This window comes from Mesoplodon mirus, assembly GCF_964341445.2.
Source record: "Mesoplodon mirus genome assembly, chromosome: 3".
In the NCBI taxonomy this organism is placed as follows: Eukaryota; Metazoa; Chordata; class Mammalia; order Artiodactyla; family Ziphiidae; genus Mesoplodon; species Mesoplodon mirus.
In genome coordinates this window covers 26,981,174-26,987,590 of record NC_138978.1, presented here as the reverse complement: position 1 = coordinate 26,987,590, position 6,417 = coordinate 26,981,174, and the positions used below count along the sequence as shown (strand labels likewise).

At 49.1% G+C, this 6,417-nt stretch overlaps 1 pseudogene across 1 annotated transcript; it reads right to left on the bottom strand.

The window, feature by feature from the left end:
- Positions 1 to 2,113: 2,113 nt before the first annotated feature.
- Positions 2,114 to 5,926, bottom strand: LOC309799100 (eukaryotic translation initiation factor 4E transporter-like; annotated as a pseudogene). Its single transcript has 3 exons — positions 5,796 to 5,926; positions 4,619 to 5,724; positions 2,114 to 3,897 (listed from the first exon to the last, which is right to left on the bottom strand). The product of its transcript is annotated as a eukaryotic translation initiation factor 4E transporter-like (transcript).
- Between the last annotated feature and the right edge of the window lie 491 nt (positions 5,927 to 6,417).

Here is a 6,417-nt window from a genome sequence, read left to right as displayed (position 1 = left end):
CCTCACCTCCCTCACCTCCCTCACCTCACCTCCCTCACCTTACCTCCCTCTCTCCCTCACCTCTGTCACCTCACCAACCTCACCTCCCTCCCTCCCTCACCTCCCTCACTTCACCTCCCTCACCTTCCTCACCTCACCTCCCTCACCTCCCTCACCTCACTTCCCTCACCTCCATCACCTCCCTAACATCACTTCCCTCCCTCCCTCACCTCTCCCACCTCACCTCCCTCCTTCCCACACCTTTCTCACCTCACCTCACTCCCTACCTCACCTCACCTCACCTCCCTAACTGCCCTCAGCTCACCACGCTCACCTCCCTCATCTCACATCCCTCCCTCCATCACGTCACTCACCTCACTTCCCTCCATCCCTAACCTCTGCTCCCTCACGTCCCTCACGTCCCTCTCCTCCCTCACCTCACCTCCCTCACCTCACATCCCTGCCTTCCTCACCTCACCTCCCTTGTCTCATCTCATCTCACCTCCACACCTTACCTCCCTCACTCACATCACTTCACCTCACCTCACCTCAATTCACTTCATCTCATCTCGCCTTACGAGGCAGCCTTGACTGCCTTTTCAGCCTCTGCTGCCTTCTCGTTCCCCTGTCATCCTAGCCCTGTCTGCAAAACAGCTATGTTCAGCCTGAATAATGCACTATTCTCCTTCCCCTTTACTCCCTGTGGGGTCTCAATCTTCAACAAGCAGAGAGAAGCAGTTACAGGCCATGATGCTGAGCCATGGTTGCAGGAGCTGAGCAAGGTGCTTGGTACCTGCCGTGGGCTGCTCAGCCGGAGCATGGCTGAGGCTGCCTGACCAGCTTCCTGTCTGATGAGGGGTCCCCATCACCCTGAGGCACAGAGCTATGTATCTGATGACTGGGGTCCTGGAGAAGGGTCTTCAACCCTACGCAGAGAGAAGGGGAATGCTGGGGTGCTTGAACCCCCTAATTCAGCATGCGGTGCCCATGATCTCATTGTCATGTATGAGTACTGTCCACAGGACCCATGTCATTCACTTTATTTTGTTTTTATATTTTTAAATTTATTTTATTTTTGGCTGCGTTGGGTCTTCGTGCTGCACTCTGGCTCCCTCTAATTGTGGCGAGCAGGGGACACTCCTCCTTGCGGTGCGTGAGTTTCTCATTGCAGCGACCCCTCCCGTTGCGGAACAAGGACACCAGGCATGTGGACTTCAGCAGTTGTAGCATGCAGGCTCAGTAGTTGTGGCTTGTGGGCTCCAGAGCACAGGCTCAGCAATTGTGGTGCATGGGCTTAGTTGCTCTGCAGCATCCTCCCAGACCAGGGCTCAAACCCGGGTTCCCTGCATTGGCAGGCAGATTCCTAACCGCTGTGCCACCAGGGAAGCCCTGCCATTCACTTTAAACACATGGTATCCTGAGGTCCATGATCATTCCTGCAGGAGCATTTCCTGAAAGTGAACTTATGAAACCAACATTCTAGATGCACATGTCAGACTGTTCACCATGAATCTGAGTGACTGTAGACCAAAGATTCCATCTCTCTGATCATAGGAATAAATACCAAGCATAATGGGAGCCAGGGTTTCACCATTAGAGAAAAGAGTGACCAACATGTAGAGGGGCAAACTAGAATCTGCCCTGTTTATAAAACCCAGTTTTCTTTTTTTTTTCACACTTAGCATATGCAACTTTAATCAACCAAAAGAAAAAGTTCCAAATGTACAAGTGCAAAAAAAATATCCAAACTGTTGACATAGACTTAACTAATATCAGCTACTTTTACGTACAGCTGTATAAGTTCAAAAAAGCTATCCTATATGTATGTACAAATGTTGTTTATACACAGGTCTGTACATAAGGGTCTATACATTTATTTCCTCAGAACTCTTAAGGTGCCACCTCTTGGTGAAGACATCAACACTTCATTCACATATCTTACAAAAAACAAGACTGTTTCCGGGACTGACACCACTGCATCCTGTATTCAGACCATGGAGGCTCCACTGGATTGGTTAAGTTCCTTCCACCATAATGTAGGCTGCACCAGATGCCTGGGTGCCCTTAAACAGCTTTGCACAGAATGATACAAGGTAAAAGCCCATAAACCAACATGAGATGAGGAAGCAGAGTCCTAACCAGGGTGCCATAAGAAGCTGCTTAGGCAAGCCTGCTGCCCTGTTCTCTGTCGGTCCTCCAATTCATCTACACTGACGACTTTGGCGGGCATGGAGGGCAGGGGCTGCTGTAGCACATCTGAGCCATACAAGCTGGCAAGGCCCACGGGGGGAGCTGCTCCTCTGGCTGGGCCGGTGCTCTAGCCGGGAGTGCACATGGGGCAGGCCTAACCAGCTGGGCACATTCTGAGGAGTCGTCTGAATGCTAACAGCAGCTGCCTGGGAACCAGAGCCTGGAGGATGAAGAACGGAGCTCTGTCCTGCTGTTGCTTCATTGCCAGATTTAGAGGTGTCCCAGGATGAGGGTTTAGGAGAGGGTGACTAGTGGCAGGTAAAGGATAGAAGGGTTGACCCAGGATTGGGTCAGATATTCCCTGTAAATGATTCAGGTCCACCCCAGGAGGAAGCACCCCAGCTTGGAGCAAACTTGGAAGATGCTGTGGATGTACTCCCTGGGCCAGCATCCTTTGGACCAGCCCTGGGTGAAGCTGGAGAGCAGGCTGAACAATGGGGATACAGGGGACAAGGGGGACTTGGTGGACAGTGTGGAGAAAAGATGTTCCTGGAACTGGGGACGCCAGGTGGGTGTTTTTCTCCCAGTTGCTTTAGGTCGATTATTTTGTCCTTCGGTGTAAGATTTGGTCTGGGATAGCGGGGTGGAAGATGAAAACCACTGTAGGGTTGACAGTTTGGGATTTGTAGTGGGAGAAGAGTCTCGATCAGTGGTGAGCACAGACCTGGATGACAGGAGGTTCTCTTCACTGGGCTTCTGAGTGTCCTCTTTACTGTCACCAAGAGCTGATTTCCAGATGCTGGCTCCTCCTTGCTTTTCTCTTTGCTCTCATATATCTTATGAATCACTGAGGTAGGGCTGAAGGAAAGAGAAAGCATGCTTGTGATGGAGGCGGCTGGGGCAGGGGAAGAGGAATTCCCTTGACGCACAGGTGCTGGTGACTTGGTCCCTCATGGTTGCCTGTTTCTGAATCCATCTCTGGTTCTGTCCACCTGCGGTTTACCAAAACCAGGCTGGTAGAAGTTTGTTGCCTGCACTGCAAGGTCATGTGGTAGGCCAGCCCCTCCAAAGCTGCCTGTTGCAATTCTAGCTGGCTCATCTGGACTGTGACAGGGCTCATGGGCTTGCACACGCCTTGGAATGGATCTCTGAGAAGCTGCTGTGGTCCTGGTGTGAAACAAATTGGTGATGGTATTCTGGGACTAAGGTAGTCTGCTGAGTCTGCTCTTGACTGAAACACCTGTGACGAGGGAGGAGAGGGTACTCTTTGGCCCAGTAAAGATGTCTTAGGCTCCAAGCTCCCCATAAGGCCACTCAGAAGATTGGAAGAAGCAGGTCTCTGAACAGGTGGACCCAGAAGTTCCTGCAAGGTGTTCTTAGGGACAGGCTGGCCTGGAATCTCAGCAGGGGACATCAAATGGCTTTCAAGGGTTCGGCTGATTTTGGGCTGAGAAGGTAGAGTCCCACTTGCCTTCATGGTGCTCACTAATGTGTTGAATGCAGTCATATCTCCATCTTTTCTGAGCTGTGGATTGCTGCTCACAGTACTCAGGGTCTCCTCTAAATGCTTTGCCATAAAGGGAATCGAATTCTTCACCTGCTGGTCCACCTTCAAGCCCTTGAGCCCTGTTTCTACCTCTTCCACTGAAAGCACAACCCCTGAATGTGAACTCTCTATAAGCTTTTCTTTATTTGCAGAAAGGCTGGAAAGGAGGGTTTTTATTTTATTTTATTTTATTTTTTAACAGGCTAGTTTTTTTTTTTAATTGGAGTATAATTGCTTTACAATGTTGGCTTAGTTTCTGCTGTACAACGAAGTGAATCAGCTCTAAGTATACATATGTCCCCTCCCTCTTGGACCTCCCTCCCATCCCCCCCCCCATCCCGCCCATCTAGGTCATCACAGAGCACCGAGCTGATCTCCCTGTGCCATACAGCAAGTTCCCACTAGCTAGCTATTTTACACATGGTAGTGTTTTTTGTTTGTTTGTTTGTTTGTTTGTTTCTGCTTTATAACAAAGTGAATCAGTCATACATATACATCTGTTCCCACATCCCTTCCCTCATGCATCTCCCTCCCTCCCACCCTCCCCATCCCACCCCTCCAGGCGGTCACAAAGTACCGAGCTGATCTCCCTGTGCTCTGCGGCTGCTTCCCACTATCTATCTACCTTACGTTTGGTAGTGTATATATGTCCATGCCTCTCTTTCGCTTTGTCACAGCTTACCCTTCCCCCTCCCCATATCCTCAAGTCCATTCTCAAGTAGGTCTGTGTCTTTATTCCCGTTTTACCCCTAGGTTCTTCATGACATTTTATTTATTTATTTATTTATTTATTTATTTTAAAATTCCATATATATGTGAAAGACAAATACTGTATGCTAACACATATATATGGAATTTAAAAATAAAAAAATAAAAAAAAGAAAGGAGGGTTTTTAAATCAACATTTGGCTTTCTGTAGCATTTCTAGAATATCCACTTTATTTTTAGCATGGTCTTCTAATGGTATAGGAGCAAAATATTTCCTCGTGTTCTGTCCGGGAGAGAGGATGGCTTGTTCCAGACCTGCAAGTCTCTCCAGCTCTTCATGCATTGTTGACCCAAGACTGCTGGATCAGCTTCCTAACCGGCTCGGGTTAGGGAACCAACTGGCAGAGACTGACCCTTCTACCAAAACATCTTTTATCATCAAAGCCAAGCATGGCACCTTATCAAGGTTAAAGGACTCATTAAAGTCAATTTCTCCCGGGGACTGCTCGGGCAAGACGACATCCCTTGGTGCTTCCTGATCTGCAGCAGTCTCCTGTTAGAGGATGACCCCCACCTCATCCTCTTCAGCCACCCCTCCATTGCACTCGACTATGCCTTCCTTCACAGAGGCTGTCCGTCGCCTTGTTCTTTTTCTCCCCTTAGGATCTTCTTCCAGTATCTTATCATCAAAGCCAGTCAGCTCAGTGGTTTCAGACTGACTTGTGGGTCCAGCTGAGAACCATTCTGGTTCTTCTGTGTAGGAATCATGTCTTCTACGCTCAAACACAGGCTTACTATTCACAAACTCCCTGCTGAATAGCTTGTCCTTGTAGTCCCTCTCTCTGTCTCTGTCTCTCAAGTCTCACAGGTCCTTAGGGTTAAGACGGTGATCCTTCTCAAAGGTCTGGGGAGAGATTATCTTCCCACTGCCAATCCTTCGTCTGCCAAGCAGACGGAGCACATCACTGTCTTTATCCCGTAGGCTTCCTGAGTGCCGGGAGTTAACAGCAGCTGTCACGTGGCAGCGCCCTCTAAAGCTTCGTCTCTGCGGGCTGAGAACAACATCTAAGTCATTTTCTTTCATATGCTCTCGGGGATCTACTATCCCGCACACCAGGGAAGGCCCATCTGTATCTAATTCTTTCTTCAGACTTTCCACTGGTGAGCTCTGCCCTGAAACTGGGTAGAGGGAGGCATGCCACTTCTCAGGGTCCTAGACACCATCACTGTCGTATTTCTCAGAGAGGCACGGAGGCTTCTGTTTGGAATGAGGGAGTTCTTTAATATCCAAGAGCTCCTCCCTAGGCAAGCACAATAAAGAGTATTCCTGTGGGGAGTTTGCCTCTCAAGGAGACATCAATACAGAGGACACTGATTTCTGTGAGGCATCCCAGAGCTGAAATCCTTATTTTTTGTATAGTGATGGGGGGATTTGGAGGCCAGTTGCTTCTTCGGGTCAAGGAAAGTATCTCTATTTTCTGTTTCAGCCACACTTCTGTCCATGGCTCCTTGGTCTACAGTTTCAGTGTCTCGGCCGCCGTTCCTCTCTGCCCCTCGTACTGGTCCGAGGGCTGCTCCACGCGCCCTTCACTCTTGTCCCCCAGACCCCCAAAACCCAGTTTTCTCCTCTGAGGAATAGAGATGACCATAGCACTCAGCTCCTAGGGTGGCTGTGTCCACACACACACACACACACAAATCTCCATCATTTATCATTACCATCTTATTGTTATTACTATGTCCACCTGCAGTGTGAGAGCACCTCCTGAGCGGCAGAGCCAAGAGGCCCACTTCTGACCTTGACCTTCCCCTCATACTGCTAGGACCCCACACCAGTCTTTGCCTTCTGGTCTTATATCATCACTGAAGTCAATTCTGGGCTATGAATTTATGACTATTAATAGGACAGACATGACATTCCTAATCTTGCTGACACTTTCAAGTGGTTCAGCAGAACATTGTTTGCAGATGCATGAAGGATAAACTTCATGCCT